At 42.4% G+C, this 20,369-nt stretch overlaps 1 protein-coding gene across 7 annotated transcripts in view; it reads left to right on the plus strand.

Annotated features, from left to right (window-relative positions):
- Positions 1 to 4,474: 4,474 nt before the first annotated feature.
- PTH2 (parathyroid hormone 2) overlaps positions 4,475 to 20,369 on the plus strand; it is a 39,592-nt gene continuing 23,697 nt past the window's right edge. For 2 of the 7 annotated variants that reach the window (XM_056542603.1, XM_056542613.1), the window contains exon 1: positions 11,132 to 11,563. The gene's annotated coding sequence lies outside the window, so the exon portion shown is untranslated. Of the gene's footprint in view, positions 4,671 to 6,739; positions 6,794 to 8,426; positions 8,496 to 9,406; positions 9,431 to 11,131; positions 11,564 to 20,369 lie in introns of those variants that run through there. The other 5 variants (XM_056542614.1, XM_056542604.1, XM_056542610.1 and 2 more) reach the window with 5 other exon arrangements.

Genomic DNA, 20,369 nt, shown 5'->3' on the forward strand with positions numbered 1-20,369 from the left:
TGACATCACAGTACAGGGATAATATGCACAGTACAGGGATAAAGGGGTTATCCAGCGGGAGGGTATGGTTTTCAGAACTATGCCTGTACCTTGTACATAATAAATAAAAAATAAACCTGTGCTCATCTCCAGCCCTCCCGCCATGCCTCCGTTGTCTTGTTCTGGTTACCAGGTGCAATCCTTTTCCTGATAGAAAGTGTGACACCTGAGCCTGGAGTGATGTTGGGGCCCAGTGTGCTGTACTACTGAGGTAGGACATCGCTGTGGACTAGCGGTAGTATGACACACTGGGCCCCAACATCACTCCAGGCTCAGGTGTCACACTTTCTATCAGGAAAAGGATTGCACCTGGTAACCAGAACAAGACAACGGAGGCATGGCGGGAGGGCTGGAGATGAGCACAGGTTTATTTTATATATAGAATTTATTCATTTATTTTTTTTATTTTTTATTTACAAGGTATGGGCATAGTTCTAAAAACAAAACCATCCCGCCAGATAGTCCCTTTATTATACACAGTACAAGGATAATACACACAGTGATGTCACAGTACAGGGATAATACAAGTCACAGTGATGTCACAGTACAAGGATAATATACACAGTGATGTCACAGTACAGGAACAATACACACAGTGATGTCACAGTACAGGGATAATATACACAGTGATGTCACAGTACAGGAACAGTACACACATTGATGTCACAGTACAGGGAAAATACACACAGTGATGTCACAGAACAGGGATAATACACAGTGATGTCACAGTACAGGGATAATATACACAGTGATGTCACAGTACAGGGATAATATACACAGTGATGTCACAGTACAGGGATAATATACACAGTGATGTCACAGTACAGGGATAATACACACAGTGATGTCACAGTATAGGGATAATACACACAGTGATGTCACAGTATAGGGATAATACACAGTGATGTCACAGTATAGGGATAATACATACAGTGATGTCACAGTACAGGGATAATACATACAGTGATGTCACAGTACAGGGATAATAGATTTGGTTAGTAACAGTACAGGGATAATACACACAGTGATGTCACAGTATAGGGATAATACACACAGTGATGTCACAGTACAGGGATAATACACACAGTGATGTCACAGTACAGGGATAATACACACAGTGATGTCACAGTACAGGGATAATACACACAGTGATGTCACAGTACAGGGATAATGCATACAGTGATGTCACAGTACAGGGATAATACACACAGTGATGTCACAGTACAGGGATAATACACACAGTGATGTCACAGTACAGGGATAATACACACAGTGATGTCACAGTACAGGGATAATACACACAGTGATGTCACAGTACAGGGATAATGCATACAGTGATGTCACAGTACAGGGATAATACACACAGTGATGTCACAGTACAGGGATAATAGATTTGGTTAGTAACAGTATACTAGTATTATTGGTAATATTGGTCTCGGTAAACAGGAGTTGGTCAGTAATTGGTGCTGCAGGGACAGCGCAACCATCTCACATCCGATCGGATCACTATGTAAAGTCTGCAGAAAAGTATGTGGTGCCTCATGTTCGCTTAAGGTTTTACAAAGTCTAGAGCCGCCTCTGCTGTGCCCAGCAGCTACAACTACTTTTATGTGCTAAAGTGTGCAGACTGTAGCCACAACATTATAGAATGGAAGCCTGACAAATCAAATGCCAGCCTTCCCTCACAGGCTATAGTACATAGAACCTGTCTAGTAAAAACCTGGTATTTGATTTACCAGGCTTCTGTCATCTATGTAGCGCCTGCAGCCTTTGACCAGTGGGGCTGGTATGCAGTTATTTCCAGGGCTGGTTTTTATCCCCAGTCCAGCCTTGTCTACACAACACTTAGTAAATAAGGGCCTCTGCTTGAATGGGACTGTGGAATCCCATTTAAATCAATAGACAGTGGCCCTTGATTGTAGTGTAGGTTTCTTTGTGGGCTTTAATTCCCATTCCACTTTCCCTACACTTTGCTTTTTTTTTTTTTTTTACACACGCTCTGATCTGTCGGGTTTTCCTCAGCTGAAATCCACCACATTTTCTGTGGAAACTTTAGTAAATATGTTGGGACTTTGTGAAAATGTCGGGAAAACGCCCCTTTTCTGTTACCATGCCACCTTTTCCTGACGGCCACGCCCCTTTTTCAGGTTTTCTTAGCAAAATGGAGAATCAGTTGGGTTTTTTCATTTCAGGCGCAATTTCAAGCGCAAAATCAGGGGCAGACAGAATTTCAAGCGCAATGCACCAGAAAATGGCGCACGTCCTGACAAAACATGTCGGGTTTGCAATAGTAAATGAGGGCCAGTAAATTAAGGTGGATTTCCAGCAGAATTCCACATGGAAATTCCGCAGTGTGGACATTCCATAAGGCTGTGTACACACGTTAAGGACAATTAGCGGTACCACATGCAATTACTACATATTAAAGAAATAGTGGTAAAGATTTTGCATTTTACTGAGATTTGCATAATTCCTGTAAAACTAGCAATTTTTCCAGAAATTTGGGTAATTTGTGCCAAAAACCACATGCAATATTTAGTTGTGGTATCACTAATCTGCCTCATCATGGGAACACAGCCTAATTGTCTCTTCTGACCCTAACCTAAGAAGACAAATGCAGCCCACATGACCACAATGAAGCTGCTGCAGCACTGCTTGGCTGACACCCGAATACACACACTGGGGGATTTATCGGTGTGTGCGCTGTGTTTATGCTTTCTGGCACTGTTTTTGGTTATGGTGATTTTGACACACTTGCACCAAATTTATCATAAAAGGTGCACTATGTATAATAATTTGGAGCAGCTCACAAAACACCCGGAAAGAGGACTGTACTACACTTCTGTGTATTACCTCAGCTTCTGTGTCGTCCGCTTAGGGCTTTTGTAATTGATACATTCCAGGTATATGACAAACTTTTTTATTTTATTTTGTAACAGTTTAAAGGGGTACTCCGGCGCTAAGACATCTTATCCCCTATTCAAAGGATAAGGGAAAAGATGCCTGATCGCGGGGGTCCCGCCGCTGGGGACCCACTTGATCTTGCATGCAGCACCCCGTTACAATCAGTCCCCGGAGCTTGTTCGCTCCGGGTCTGATTACTGGCTCCGGGTCTGATCACGGGGCAGCAGCATTGTGACGTCACAGCTCCGCCCCCTCATGCAAGCCTATGGGAGGCGATAAGATGTCTTAGCACCGGAGTACCCCTTTAAAGCCCTCCAGCACTTACCCATATCAAAAAGGTTATTATAACCAGAGACAATATTAACTCGAAGTTTAATAGGGTCTGTGAAATAGAGAGGTTTGTAAGGGTAGTCCTTTGGTGTAGAGTTGCACAAAAATGTTGCCTTTTGCACAAATTTTTGGTGACTCTTAAGGAGGTAGGGATTTTTTTTTATTTTTCTCCTCGCCTTCAAATAGTCATACTTTCACCTTTCTACCCACAGGCCTACATGAGGGCTTGTTTTATGTGTCACAAATTGTACTTTGTAGTGACTTCACACATTTTACCAAAAAAAAATAATTTAATTGTGAGGCAAAAAAAAAAAAAAAAGTCATTTAAAAATTTTTGTGGGCTTAAAGTTCACTTTATTCTGTTGGTACATCCATAAGATTGCAATGATACTGAACTACTCAATAGGTTTAAATGTTACTACGTTTAAAAAATTATAACCTTTTGTATCAAAATTTGTATGTTTAAAATAGTTTTATTTTGTCCCCTATAACACCTATTTTTCTGTACACAGGGCTATATGAGGGCTAATTTTTTGTGCCATTGTCCGTAGCTTTTATTGATATCATTTTTGTTTTCATGGGACTTTGTGATCACTTTTTGCTAATTTTTTTCACATCGGATCTGCGTCATAACCAGCAGATGCCTGCAGCTATCAGCAGAAGACATCTAGCAGTGATGACGGACATCAAAAAAATTGCTCCAATATCCATCATTTTACTGGTTAAATTCCGTCATTAATAGTGATCACAGCATTTAAAACACTAAGGGGAGATCTATCAAAACCTGTGCTAATGGAAAAGGGAGCAGTTGCCCATAGCAACCAGATTGCTTCTTTAATTTCTCTCACAGGCCTCTTATAAATAAAAGAAGCGATCTGATTGGTTTCTATGGGCAACTGCACCACTTTTCCTCTACACCGGTTTTGATAAATCTCAGTTTGCTCAACACTAGCCTGAAGACTTTTTGAATACAATCTCATCAAACTAATGACTGTGCACAAACAACATCCAACTTACCCATGATCTGGACCTGCACCTCTATCAGAGAAGTACTTCTCGGGGCCACTGATGTATCTAATGCCTGGAGCATCCATGCCTCATACATGCAATAAGGTGGCATCAACCAGATGACTGACGAAAAAATCCTTTCCTCAGAATAGAGTGAAATGATATATTCTGAGAAGACAGAAATTAAGTTAAATTAGACAAATACTGAAGAACTGGGGAAGAGGTTTATTATATGGAAAACAAATAAAACAAGAGGCGGCTTGTGCAGTGTGAATGGGGAAAGATACCTTCTCCAAAAACTTAGAAAGTGAAGAATTGACAATTGACTGTAGTCAGTAGGGTATCAAGGTCCATAAAGAAGCATCTTGTCGTATGTACAAGGTCAGTGTGTAAGTATACTTCGTTTGTTTTTGTAGCTTCCCTAAACAGTGATTTTTCTAAAGTGCAGTTGCAATAGAGAGCACCCCAAAAATTATCACAAAGCAAATAAAACTGCAGTTTCGGCCTCTGCGAATTAGATTGGGTATTGTAGTCACACCATTTTGGGCTAAAGAAGCCCAGTAACATAAGGAAAGGCAGAAGAGCATTGGCCAATGTTGGTTAAGCCTCATTCACACTTAGCATTTTTATCAGAAGTAGACTTCGGAAAATAAAGTAAAAAAAATATTTCCATTCCATTGTATTGGATTCTTCCGGTTTGGGTTTTAAAAAAGTGCAACATGGTTATCAAATACAGAAATATAAATGAGGCCAAAGGGTATAGACCATTTGTCATTTTAATGATAGATATAGCAAAACTGAGGCGCTAAATATAATAATGTTGTGGCTTTGCAGCAAGTTGTCATATATAAAAAAAAAAATTATTGATAATATATAATCTCAACTCTTGAAAGACATACTTAATGTGGGAGTTGAATGTGTGTGTCAGGGCTTGGCTTACAAAAACAAGCACATCTGAAAAAAGGGGAAAAAAAAGTACAAAACAAATTATTAGAAATGGCCAAAATACTATTTAAAAAAATTAAAAAAAATAAAGTACATTTTTAAGGCTTTTTCACGAGGCTCAAAAGGTGTCCTAAACTGTATGTGTTTTCACTCTGCGGTATTGTTGCATGTTTAAAAGGAGTAGTGCAGTTAAAAAGTAACAAGTTTTAGATTGCAATGGGTCTGACTGACCACTGGAGCCCTCGCGACCTCCTGAATGGGGCCTTGGCAGTCTGCCAGAAGCGGCCATTCCAACCCCCGCAGGAAGCCGCGGTCAACAGGCACCCTACGTGTATCTCTATGGGATATATGGACGGGGCTTGTCCGTTGCCGCTTCGTGCGGGGTCGGCACGCCCCCTTCTGGCAGACTGCTGGGGCCCCGTTCAGGAGATCACAGGGGTCCCAGCGGTCAAACCCCCCCCCAGCGATCTATAACTTATCCCCTTTGGATAGGGGATAAGTTATCTTTTACTACACTAATCCTTTAACATGCATTCCTTAATTTGGTTAAACAAAAACAGAAAACGAATGTGAAAGTTACAACAACAAAAAAAAAAAATGCACAGTCTGAAGGCTATGTTCACACATGGCAGAAACACTGCAGCATTTTTATAGGTCTGTTTCAGTTTTTGACCTTAACTAGGAAAATCCTCAGTGTATTAGCCATGTGTGAACATAGTTGTATAACTTTCTTCTGTGTAGGCTTCCACTCCTGCTTCAGATTTACAAACACCAATGCTATTTACTATGTAAATGTGGTAAGGCTAAGTTCACATTGCAGTCAGGCTTCGCTACGTGGAGCTCTGTTGGCAATTCCGTCAAGTTTAGCAGAGAAAAATTAAATAAATAAAGAAATAGTACATTCACTAAAACTACATAACCCCATGGAAGTCAATAGGATCTGTGGGGACCTGGCAGAGTTTGTTCTGTTCCAACCATTTTTGGGCAAAAAAATAAAATAAAGCTGAATAAACCCAATGAAGGAAGGAGCCCAATGGCAATGTGAACCTAGCCTTTCTCACACGTATGTGTTTCACCACCTGCGATTCCCTTGCATAGGTTCATGTTCTTCAAGCACACTGCCAGAGTGTACCTGCATATGGGACTACACCATGTGAGGGGCTTCTCCTTCTCAGCATTATTGTTGGTTTAACAAGTTTCAGAGAACACATGAACCCTGTCTGAGCCCTTGTTTAAATCAAAAGACAGAAAACAGAACCTTACTGTCCAGAAGTAAAGCCTTGGGTTGACCGAAAACACATCTTGTAATAAACAAGACATTCAGTAAACTCCTCCACAGTATATGTCTCATCTTTCCAGGAGAACAGCCCAGCTCTGCAGTGTTACCAGGGACCATCTGTCTGTGGCTATTCCCACCTGTATAAACTGCTAATTAATAACCTTAGTCATGTGGGTGCTCAATGATAAGGGCGTGTTCTCACCCTTCATTTTAGTGCAGTTTTTTTTAAATGCAGTTTTTCAAGTCACAGCAAGAAATGGAGACAGTTCAAAGACGAGCTACTTCAGGGTAGGAACACACTACGTTCTGGCCCCCTGTTAATCGTATTCATCGGCATCCGGCCAAAAACGGGATGCCAATGTATACTGTAAACAGGAGAAGTGGACCCCCATTCCCTTCTGCAGCCGAACTCAGTCACTCCTAGTGATTCCGTTCTGGATATCTACGTTATTTTAAGCGCACTCATGACAGGGGCTGTTGCGCTTTTGAAATAGCGCACACGTCCCAAAAGGAGTGACAAGGTGACTCCTTTCTGTCATATAATTAAATAGGGTTCACTGCACCCATTAACAGTACATGTCAGAATCCTGTTTCTGGCAGGATGCCGATGGATACGATTAACAGGGGCCAAAACGTAGACATCTTATCCCCTATCCAAAGAAAAGAGGATAAGGGGGGAGATTTATCAATACCTGTGCAAAGAAAAAGTTGCCCAGTTGCCCATAGCAACTAATCAGATCGCTTCTTTCATTTTGCAGAGGCCTTGTAAAAATTGAAAGAAGCAATCTGATTGGTTGCTATGGGCAACTGGGCAACTTTTCCTCTGGACAGGTTTTGATAAATCTCCCACAAGATGTCTGATCACTGGAGGTCCGGACGTTGGGCCCCCGGCGATCTCTGGGCCCACACCCTGGCGCTCTGAACATTTCTGTTCAGGACGCCAGCTTCAGGCTTCCGTGTTCATGACTTCATGTCAGGCCCCCTCTATTCATGTATATGGGAGAGGATGTGGTGGCTGTGTACCCAGCATCTGGACCCCCAGCGATCAGACATCTTATCCCCTATCCTTTGGATAGGGCATAACATGTATAGCTTGGAAGAAAGATGAGACAGATGGAATATGATAGAAACTTTTAAATACATAAAGGGAATCAACACGGTAAAGGAGGAGAGCATATTTAAAAGAAGAAAAACTACCACAAGAGGACATTGGGGGAGATTTATCAAAACCGGGGCAGAGGAAAAGTTGCCCAGTTGCCCATAGCAACCAGATTGCTTCTTTAATTTTTAACAAGGCCTCTGCAAAATGAAAGGAGCGATCTGATTGGTTGCTATGGGAAACTGGGAGACTTTTCTTTTGCACTGGTTTTGATACATCTCCCCCATAGTCTTATATTAGAGGGGCAAGGTTTATGCAGTAATATCAGGAAGTACCGTATTTTTCGCATTATAAGACGCACTTTTTCTTCCCCAAAACTGGGGGGGGGGGGGGGGGGGGGGAAGTTAGTGCGTCTTATACGGCAAATACACATTAAAACCCTCACATCAACGGCCGGGACCTGCGGCTAATACAGGACATCACCGATCGTGGTGATGCCCTGTTTTAACCCTTCAGATGCGGCGATCAAAGCTGACCGCCGCGTCTGAAGCGAAAGTGAAACTAACCTGGCTGCTCAGTCGGGCTGTTCACCGCGGCGTCCCGAACAGCTTACAGGACACCAGGAGGGATCTTACCAGCCTCCTCGTTGTCCGATCGGTGAATGACTGCTCCGTGCCGGGATCCCCTGCATGGCCGGCGCTCTCCTTCGTCGTCATCACGTCGTCGCGCACACCGTCCCGTCATCCAATAGGAGCGGCGTGCGTAGCAATGGAGAGCGACGATCCCGGCAGCAGAGACGTTCCGGAGCGACGGGGACACCCCGGGGACGCGGCGACAGCGATGGAGGGCGAAATCCAGGGCAGCGGTGATGGGTCCGGAGCGGCAGGACACGTGAGTATTACCTCCTATACCAGTGGTCTTCAACCTGCGGACCTCCAGAGGTTGCAAAACTACAACTCCCGGCATGCCCGGACAGCCGTTGGCTGTCCGGGCATGCCGAGAGTTGTAGTTTTGCAACCTCTGGAGTTCCGCAGGTTGAAGACCACTGTCCTATACTTTACATTGTATTTGGTTCAGAATCTTTTTTTTCTAGATTTTCCTCCTTTAAAATTGGGCGCGTCTTATATGCCGGAGCGTCTTATACGGCGAAAAATATTACATTACTGAGAGAGCAGAACCGGTAGCTGCAAATACAGTGAAGAAGTTTAAAGGGGAACTGCGGTACAGAGCATCTTCTCCCCAAAAGGGCCCCCAGCGATCTCCTCACCCCTAGTGACTCCGTTCGGGACGTATGCGCTATTTTAAACAGACTCATGACAGGGGCTGTTGTGCTTTTGAAATACATCCCAAAAGGATCAACTAGGGAATTCTGTTGCCGCAGCCTCCTTTTGTTTTCAATTTCAATTCTGCTGCACTGCGCATACGACAACATTTCTCTGGGGAAACAAATGCAATAGAAATCAGATTCTGGACAATCGCATCTCCGAGCGGTCCTAGCGTCAGCTTGTTCTGCTGGCAGACATTGCGCTGTGTGAAGAGGCCCTAAGGGTACACTGACATGGGCATGCATGGGGAGATTCATCAAAACCAGTGTAGAGGAAGAGTGGTGCAGTTGCCCATAGCAACCAATCAGATTTCTTCTTTCATTTTTAACAAAGCCTTTGAAAAATGAAAGAAGTAATCTGATTGGTTGCTATGGGCAACCTTTACTCTGCACAGGTTTTGAGAAATCTCCCCCATAGTCCGCAAGCTTCCTACCTCAGGTTTAGCCGTGGTGGATTTTCTGCAACAGGAAAACCACAGCAGATTTCATTAACTTCAATGGGGTCTGCTGCAAAAAAATCCATTGCGGTTTTTTCTTTTGATCGGCTATTGCCACAATTTTAGTGAAATTGGGGGAAGAATTTTGCTATTTTACCAAAATTTGTGCAATCGCTGTGAAATTACGTAATTTCAATGGCCGGAACAAAGTCCCCTATTGACTCTGTTCGGGACGTATGCGCTATTTTTAACGGACTCATAAGAAAAGCTTTCCACACTTTTGAGCCCACATAAAATAGCTCATATGTCCTGAACAGAGTCACTAGGCGACTACGTTCAGGCCATTAAAATCAATTCGGTCTTGAATTTCACATTTTTATATATATATATATATATATATATATATATATATATATAATCCCAAAATAAAGCAGCACTACTTATCCAGTCCAACCAAAAAATTGGTGCCAGCGTCCCAAAGGACTTGATCAGAGTCCATCCAAGATAAAAACCAGATACAGGCGCAGCACTCCAACAAAATAAGTGATTTGATGTCTCATGTCAGCATTACTGCTAATGCTGACATGAGACATTAAATCACTTATTTTGTTGGAGTGCTGCGCCTGTATCTGGTTTTTTTATATATATATATATATATATATATATATATATACATATATTTATATATATTTATATATATATATATATATATGTATGTATATATATATATATTTATTTATTTATTTATTTTATTTTTTATTTTTTTTTCATTCTGCTTCTTTTTAAAGGAATTATCCAGGATTGGAAAAAAAAATAAAAAATACATAGCAGCCTTATTGCAGAAACAGTGTCATTCTTGTCCCTTGTCCTCATGTTGTGCGTGGTATTGGAACTTATGGTAATTCCATTGAAATAAATGCAGCAGAGTTGTAATACCAAACACAACCTGAGTAAACGTGTGGTGCTGTTTTTGGAAGAAATCAGCTATGTTTTTCTAATCCTGGCTAACCCCTTGATGACACAGCCAATTTTCATTTTTTTTTATTGTTTTTTATTTCCTTGCCTTCCAAGTGCCAAAACTCTCTTTTTTCCATCTACAGAGCCATATGAGGGAATGTTTTTTGCATAACCAACCAACTGTAATAATACCTTTCAGTTTGGGCATAAAGGGGGAGATTTATCAAAATCTGTGCAAAGGAAAAGTTGCCTACTTGCCCATAACAACCAACCAGATTGCTTCTTTCATTTTGCCGAGGCCTTGTTAAAAATGAAGGAAGCGATCTGATTGGTTACTATGGGCAACTCAGCAACTTTTCCTTTGCACAGGTTTTGATACATTTCCCCCAAAGTGTATTGCAAAAAATACAAATAATTTGTGGTGTGTGATGAAAAGAAAAAAAATAAATTAAATTAAAATTAAAAATAGCAATTTTGCCAACATTTGGGAATTTTTTTTTTACAAAAAATGACAGTTACAATGATACTTAATTTTTATTGGTTTTGTCTTTTTTTTTAACAACATTGAAAGATTTTTTTTAAATGTATTTATTTATTTTTAATGGTGTTCTTTAGGTTTGTAAGCAAAGGGTTAATAAATGCACATGCATATGGACTCCAAGAATAGAAAAACTGAGGTAATTTCTTCCAAAAACAGCACCACACCTGTCCTAAGGTTGTGTGTGGTATTACAAGCTGGATCCATTCACTGCAATGGAACTAAGCTGCAATACCCACACAACTTGAGGACAGGTGTAGTGCTGTTTTTTAAAGAAATCAGCTCTGTTTTCCTAATCCTGGCAAACCTTTTAGAGACTAAGGAGAAGCTTGCTTGTGCCCATCCTCTGTGCAGAGGAAAAAGAATTTCAGGCAGTTTTAGACTAGCTTCTCTAGTCAGAGGAGGTGTCAGGCAGCAAGATAGCCTCTCCACTATGTCTAGGGTTATTACTAGACTTGTGCACAAGAAAAATTTTCGTTTTGTTTTATTGTCTTGGATACATTTTTGGTTCGGTAATATTTTCGGTTTTGATTTTTCGGATACATTCGGTATTCGGGTGTTCGGTTTGATTTTTCGGATACATTCGGTATTCGGGTTTTTATTTTTTTCGGGTACATTCAGGTAAATCTTTTTTAAGCAGGGGACCATTGTCGGGAGCGTGTGTGTGCAGGAAAAGAGGGCACCCGCAGAGATCCAAACATTGGTAAGATAATATAATTTTATGTGATTTATTATTAATACATAATGTAATGTTGAATGAATGAGTAAATTAATGAATGAATGAATGCTGTATGAATCATTGATGTGTTTGATCGATGTGTTTGATTGTTGGGTGATTTATGTATAACATGTCATGTCACTTGCTCTAACACTGTTACTGTTACCAGGGTGCCTCCAGCTGTTGCAAAAATACAACACCCACCCAGCATGCCCTGACAGACAAAGGCTGTCTGGGCATGCTGGGAGTTGCAGTTTTCCAACAGCTGGAGGCACACTTTGGCAAACATGCGCAAAACTTTTTAATTCATTTTCAAATTCCGCTCGCTTTTTTCAGAAATGGGTTAGTAGGTCAATGACATGCATAGTAATTGCCGTGGGAACATTTTTCATTCATAAAACCGCAGACTTAATTGGATAATTGCCGTTGAGAATGTTTGGGGTCCCCACGTTCTACACGGCAATTATCCAATTAAGCCTGCGGTTTTATGAATGAAAAATGTTCCCACGGCAATTACTATGCATGTCATTGACCTACTAACCCATTTCTGAAAAAAGCGAGCAGAATTTGAAAATGAATTAAAAAGCTTTGCGCATGTTTGCCAAAGTGTGCCTCCAGCTGTTGCAAAACTGCAACTCCCAGCATGCCCAGACAGCCTTTGGCTGTCAGGGCATGCTGGGTGGGTGTTGTAGTTTTGCAACAGCTGGAGGCACCCTGGTAACAGTTACAGAAACAGTGTGTAGCGCAACAGTGTTAGCGCAAGGACCAATAAAAAAATTAGAATGAATTCTTTACTTTTGTTTACAGATAACGAATGCATTCGTTATTTACTGCATGCATTCGTATTATCGTGGCTATTCGGGAATGTTCAAAATATGTTTTCGTGCATTCAAATCAGTCCGAATGCCCGAAAAGGGTAAAATTCGGTAAATTAGAAATTCGTGCCGAAACGAATTGCACATGTCTAGATGTCTAGTTATTACTTCAGTCACAGGATATAGCTAAAAAAAAAGCTTGGGGGGGATATGCTATTCATATGTCATACAGCCAGCATGGGATTCTGTGTACCTGTGGTGGCCCAGCACAGCTAAACCAGTTGCTACCCTAACTTAGTTCCGGTGCCTCTAGTATCACAAGGTTTGCTAGACATATGTATGCTTAGGAGTGCTGAGGCCTAGATCTCTGGGGTTATAACAGGTTAAGCACATCTTCTTCTAAAATAGCTGTGGTGGCTCAGTATGAGAGTTGTTACCCTGTACCCTTGCTGCCCTGTCAGGCAGCCTCCCTTCAGTGTCTCCTGGACCCCCCTTGCATCTGTCCCCCATGTAAATATGTTTACCATGTATTATACTGTGTAAAGTGTGAAGAAAGCGTTGTCACTTTAAGACTGTTTAACATGTGAGTTGTCATGTAATTGTTACCCAGGAGGTATCAGTGACCAGGTGACCTAGGGGTGACCAATGGGATCCCACCAGAGTCTCCCCCATATAAGCTCTGGATGGAGCCTCTGCTCACTCTCTTGGAGCTTACAGCTCTTGTTGCTGAGGTCCAGTGGAGTAGAGTCTAGGAGTGTGTCTGGAGCCTTAGGAGGCCTCAAGTCAAGTCTGCAGCCACAAGCTACAAGTAAGCCACAGTCACAGCATTGTTAGTCAAGTCAAAGTCATCTATCATGTCCCGTTCTACTACAAGTCCCAGCAAGCCCTTAAGGTCTCTGAAGTCACTGGTCACCTCCGTGGGCCTGGCTACTCTGTATAGACTTTTTCACCTGTCTAACCTCAGTAAAGCTGCCATTGTCCGTAACTTGGTGTCCTTATTGCCACCCCCCCCCCCCCCCCCCGTGCATAGCCCAGGATCCAGTGGTATACCTTCGGGTGATGTTGAGGATAAACCACGCCCTGGCGTCACGAATACAGGGGGTTGATGCCATCTGCCCCTGTTGTAATTCCTTCTTCCCTGCGTCACACCCCATACCACATAGCCACAACATCACCATCATTTTTCCAAGAATATCAGCCTGGCAAGTCCTTCTGCAAGAGAAAACAAAGAGGTAGCACCAAGGAGAAAGAAATTCTGTGGCACCCAATGCAATGAAGAACTAGGTGCATTATCCTATGGACCAGGCCAAGTTAGCGACCAAGTGAAAAGTTGGGGGATCACCTCCTGCATACGTTCGTAGTGTCACAGTAAAGTCCATAACCATAAATGGAAAGGGAGCCTTGCACACATTCAGCACGGAACACCCTCATGAAGACCCTTGTCAGCTTGCTCAAATTAATAGGACACCAGCTAGTGCAACACCCAAACCAGTCTACAGGGTGGGCCATTTATATGGATACACCTTAATAACATGGGAATGATTGATGATATTAACTTACTGTTTTTGGCACATTAGTATATGTGTGGGGGGAAACTATTCAAGATGGGTGGTGACCATGGCGGCCATTTTGAAGTCGGCCATTTTGAATCCAACTTTTGTTTTTTCAATAGGAAGAGGGTCATGTGACACATCAAACTTATTGGGAATTTCACAAGAATAACAATGATGTGCTTGTTTTAACATAACTTTATTATTCCATGAGTTATTTACATGTTTCTGACCACTTATAAAATGTGTTCAATGTGCTGCCCATTGTGTTGGATTGTCAATGCCACCCTCTTCTCCCACACTTCACACACTGATAGCAACACCGCAGGAGAAATGCTAGCACAGACTTCCAGTATCCGTACACACTGCTATATACTACTATATACACTGCAGGAGAAATGCTAGCACAGGCTTCCAGTATCCGTAGTTTCAGGTGCTGCAGAATGGGCAAAACAAAAATTGGAACAGGACCCTCAGTTTACGCAGAAGATTTTGTTCAGTGATGAAGAAAACTTTCATGTGAATGGTGAAGTTAACAAACAAAACCACTGCTATTGGTCTGACACTAACCCATTTTGGATAGATCCCTCCAAGACTGTTGGAACACAAATTTGATGGTATGGTGTGGTATATGGGGTACAAAGATAGTGCGGCCATTCTTCATCAACGGAAACCTCAAGGCCACTGGATATGCGAAATTGCTACATGATGATGTGTTTCCCTCTTTATGCACTGAAGCTGGCACGTTCCCTGAGTTTTTCCAGCAAGATGGTGCACCAGCACATTATGGGTGTCAGGTCAGTTTCCTGGAAATTCGTTGGAATTTCCTGGAAGTCATCGTAGGCCAGTTGAATGGCTTCTAAGGTCTCCTGATGCGACCCCCTTAGACTTTTATCTTTGGGGTCATCTGAAGGCAATTGTCTATGCTGTGAAGATCCGAGATGTGCAGCACCTGAAACTACGAATACTGGAAGCCTGTGCTAGCATTTCTCCTGCGGTGTTGCTATCAGTGTGTGAAGAGTGGGAGAAGAGGGTTGCATTGACAATCCAACACAATGGGCAGCACATTGAACACATTTTATAAGTGGTCAGAAACTTGTAAATAACTCATAAAAGAATAAAGTTACATTAAAACCAAGCACATCATTGTTTTTTTTTGTGAAATTCCCAATAAGTTTGATGTGTCACATGACCCTCTTCCTATTGAAAAAACAAAAGTTGGATTCAAAAGGCCCAACTTCAAAATGGCTGCCATGGTCACCCCCCATCTTGAAAAGTTTCCCCCCTCACATATACTAATGTGCCACAAACAGGAAGTTAATATCACCAACCATTCCCATTTTCTTAAGGTGTATCCATATAAATGGCCCACCCTGTAGTTAGGGGGGCGGGAGTTGGAGCAGATGTATGGAGGCACGAGCGATGTCAGGATGCTGGACGGACCTGACCTGCCTGTCTGCCTCGTAGCTGGCACTGCACTCCTCCAGCAGGCTGAAGAATGCAGATTATTATGGTACTGGTGGAAGGGGGGTTCGACCGTGGTTCTGGCTAGGCGGGTGCTTGGAATAAACTGCGGGTGCTTGGGATGCTGGCTGTTTAACTTTTTTGCAGCGAGCAGAGTGGCACCCCCATCAAGAGCATGCTCTAGGCGGCTGCCTATTTTGACTATAGGCAAAACCGGCCCTGGGCCCAAGCCCCCAAAGTGGGAGTTTAAGCAGCAATTTACAAAATGCAACAAACAGTTGAACATTAAACCCTTCACATACCCAATTAATATTGTATAATAGTCAAATAGGCATATATTTCTATATACAGTACAATAATAAAAGGCATAAACATTAAAATAGATATCATATAAAGCCACAGTGCACATCACGTAGCAAGTGCAGTAATTCGCTTTACATCATTATCTGTTGACAGCTTCTCCTACCACCAGAAGGTATATCTGGCACACGTATCATTATCACTCATCTAGGAATTCACATCTCATCTGAGCTTAGCGAGGTTACAGTCAGTGCTAGCTCTACAGCTGTCAGACAACTCAACATCCTGACCCTCATAAGCACATGCTTCTATCAGAGCCTGCAGGTATTTGTAGTTCCCCAGCAACTGATAAAGAGCATCAAAATACCCATTACAGGGCAGAAGAACAGTGATTAGGGAAGTTTTCCTAGATGTGGTCATTTGAGCTGAACCTTTCATGCACCAAAAATGTCACTCACAATGAACTCTGTATTTTACATGTTATGCCGCAGCCTCAGCTGATCAATGACAGTCAGGAGTAGGATCATGAAAGCATATCCTGTATATTTAGTCTATTTCAGGCACAGTTGATCTACACGGCTATAAATACTGTGCCATAAATAAGCCAAGGACAGTGTGAAATGTTAGATTTCCTAATAAAGAAAGCAATAGGGCCTAGCAACTAACAGGCAACAACATATGTACAGAATAGAAATATCTCTCTGCAATATTCCCCCCCCCCCCCCCCCTGCTAAAACTACCTTTGTGTAATAGCCTTAGAATGTTTTAAACATGGAGTTTTCCCCCCGTGTTTTTTCAGGGGTTTTGGTAAAAAATAAAGTTGTGGCCACATGTTAGCTATATATATATATATATATATATATATATATATATATATATATATAGTACCTTGGTGGGGGTATAGGGTAGTTGGGTTGTTGCTTTACTTGAATTATAAAGGGCGCTGTTAACCCTTGTCACTCGTGACGCCAGGGTGAGGGTTAAATACTGTAATGGTGCTGGGCCTAAAGCCACCCTTCCCAAGAACTACAGGTGAATGCGTAATAAATGGATTGTCCACAACCACTGTCAACTGAAACTTGCAGGAACTTTTACTGAAGATTTTCTGAAGCAGACAATAGCAATAACAGTCCATGAACAAAATCTATTTGTATTTGAGCAGCGATTGAAAGTTGGTTGAAATCAGGTAAACTCAATTCAGCTTTAGGAAGATTCCGTTGCATAGATCCGCTGGATTTTGGGGTTAATTAGGTCCAGTGATCTTGCGGTGAGTAGCGGGGAATTAGATATCTATAGCCGCTGTAGTGAAGGCCGAGGACGCAAGGCTTTGGCCTAGTAAACATACTTGAAAGTAACCCAAGAGAGCGATCAATGGCCGCAGCTCCCTTATATGGGTAGGGGTGGGCTGTTTTTGATTGGTTCGAAACAACTGTCACTCACGTTACACGGCATTATGGGAAACACGTGACTCAAGAACCACCTAAGGTCCTTCAACATACCATACAGTTCTGAACCGTGTCACATGACCCACAGGTTCTGCGATGCTACAACAAGTGAGTAACACCATATACATATATTTACATAGATAATATCTATAAATATAAAGTTACTAAGAGGTGACTAGGGGTTAATTAGGGAAGCAAACCCAGACAGTCCAAGGGACTCTGACTTTGGGGACTAATAACCAAGGCACAGTATGAAATATGGTGTCGGGACACCACAAACCCCCTTACTTAAAACAAGTCGACCCCGACGCCTGTCCCTTAAGGTAGAGGGACTAGGACAAGGACAGAATTATAAACATGCTATATACATTCTGGCGAAATTCTCTTTTAGTCTGACTAGTATCCTTACTAGACAACTATGAAGCTTACTAGACATTATGAAGCTATCTAGACATTAGTTTCTAGCTCCTTAGACATTTTTATAGCTCTCTATACATTTGTGAGGCTAACTAGACATTAGTGCAGCTCTCTATACCTTTAGTTTCAAGCTGACTAAACATTTTTGAAATCTCACCACATTTTCTTTTGTTTTGCCACGATGAGTCACCTGTTAGTACACCAAAGGATATATTGGCTTGCCTGAGGCTATCTACCAATAAGGTTAGCTACTAGGGTCTATCGGCTACACGCTACTTACCCCTAGAACACAACAGTATAGCCTTACCTAGGTTACCTTTAGAAATACGTGTTTAATTTTAAGCTTGCAAGAGCACCTACTGGCCAGGTAGAGCATCTCACACACGTAATAAAGAGAAGAAAGAAAATTAGTGTACCTAACAGTGTCAGGAATTGGATATCAATAGGCTACAATTCCTAAAGTGTTACTTCAGACATATTTTTATTTTGTGTATGTACTGAAGAAGACTGAGGTAGTACATTTAAGTGAGCAATTTAAGGTACTATGTGTGCAAGTACTGCTTAGAAGTTAACCACGAAGGAGAGGACGGCACAAATCAAATAGGCGGTGAAACAAGTTTCCTTTATTCGGAGCGAAGTGTCACAACGTGCAGGTTAAAAGCCCGTTCTACAGCAGGAGGTTATAGCCATTTCACGCCTCACACGGCGTTTCTACAGACCATTAAGCCCGTGTGAGGCGTGAAATGGCTATAACCTCCTGCTGGTGAACAGGCTTTTAACCTGCACGTTGTGACACTTCGCTCCGAATAAAGGAAACTTGCTTCACTGCCTTTTTGATGTGTGCCGTCCTCTCCTTCGTGGTTACCTTGATTGCATTGCTGCACGTTCCCGGGACTGAGCACCACGCCGGCGGGATCCACGCTGCACACAGGTCCGTACTTGGCTTTATATACATCCCCTCTATACTGAACAGTGACTGAATAGTGGAGCTAGGTGACACTTGTGCCGATTGCTTTTTCTTTGTTTTTGGATACTGCTTAGAAGTTAGTCTTGATATCTTAAAGGTAGTTTACTATTGTTATTTTTTTTTCCGAGACAGTTGCTAGCGATTGGTGACTGTATTGCTACTCTCGGAGGAGCCGGGAGAGTCACCTATTTAGCAACTACAAAAACACCTTTTTAGTATTTTTATACATTTGTATGTACATGTATACAAGAATTATTTACGTTTTTGTTTTTAGTGTACACGTGCATCTAGCGGACTTTTTCTGTGTACAACCTTTACCTACTTTTTATGTAGACGGACATAAGGCTATTTTTCTGTGTACAAGAACCATATACATTTTTATTACAGTCTTACATATTTATTAACATTCCAACAAGGTTCAGGCACATACACCTGATAAGTGCAATTTTTAGCAAGAGAGTCTCATAAATATAGGGATATATATACACAACCGGACATGTAAGGATCTGCAGTCCACCTACACTAGGAGTCTATGTTTCATGGCTGCCACAAATCAGCTGGGTACAAAACTTACGAATCTCCTACTGGCTAGGAGTCTCTTGCCCTGATGGTCAGGCACAAAGCTTAATGGTAATGTTACCGAACTTGGAACTGGAACAATCTTAGCATAGTCCTGCTAGGCACATATGTCTTGAACTTTGTTACTGAAAAACAAAAGTGGTTAGCAAAGAAAAGCAACAGTCATTACTTTACAGTTCTTTAGAAAATATTCTTCCGTACTCTTCTTGTACCTCTTGTAGACCCCCTAGGTCTTCCAACATCAGGGGCAAGCTGGGAGTTAATGTAACTCTCCCACACCACATTGGTGAGAGTGGAATGGGTAACAGTGGGATTCAAGGTGACCAGGGGTTTACTTGTCGGGATCAAGGTTGGTGCATAAGGTTTTAGCCCCATCTCCATGCCAGGAGTGGGCCAAAGGGTTTTCGTTGGTACCCTTGCAGGAGGCAAACTCTCATTGCTCCGAGAGGGTCTAGGTACGGTCTTTGGTGCCCGCAATTTGGGCTTACTTTCTTGGTCTTGAGCAGGCCTTGGCACTGTGCTACACGAAACAGATGACTGATGCTGTAGAGGCTCCTCCTCCTTAAGTACGTTGGTGGAGGCATCAGGAGCAGACCATTTCGGCCTCAGGTTGAAGGGATCCGATTCCCAATCTGTAGAGGGAAAATATTTGAAGGGAAGCTGTGTTGGGGCTGTTGATCTTGTTGATTTTTATGTAGACATGGTCTCTGTACTGCTCGCCGGTTTGCCCTGTATGGCAATCTAGGAGTGTCCCATAACCTCTGACCTTGTCGAACTTGGCCACAGTTGCTCTTCGTCGTTCTAGAGGCTCCTCCCCTTCTCGGGGATGATCCCACTTGCGGATGTAGAGTGCTTCCATTTCTTTAGTATTCTCCTGATAAAGAATTCTTTCCTCAGGAGGCAAATGCACATGCTTAGGGGCATACAGTTCTCTATGTCTGTCCTTTAATTTGTCCATCAACTCAGCCAGCTCGGCTTCCTGTCGGGCCCTTTCTCTTTGTGCGGTTGGAATTGGTGGGAGTGGCTTCCCAGGTATAGGTTGTAGAACCGCGTGCATATACTCGATGAGTCCCGGCTCGTCCCCAAAAATCCACTGGGGCAAATCTGGTGAGCGAGGTCGTGCACTCGGCAAGCTGGATAGGGGTATTTCAGGCTCAGGGCTGGAGGAGGAAGAAAAGGCCACCTCTGGCGGGGTACTCACTGCAGACTCCTCCGATGGGATCTCGGCCCACGAGCCCCAAGTCCTGTGGTGAG

Source organism: Hyla sarda, chromosome 10 (genome assembly GCF_029499605.1).
Source record: "Hyla sarda isolate aHylSar1 chromosome 10, aHylSar1.hap1, whole genome shotgun sequence".
Lineage (NCBI taxonomy): Eukaryota > Metazoa > Chordata > Amphibia > Anura > Hylidae > Hyla > Hyla sarda.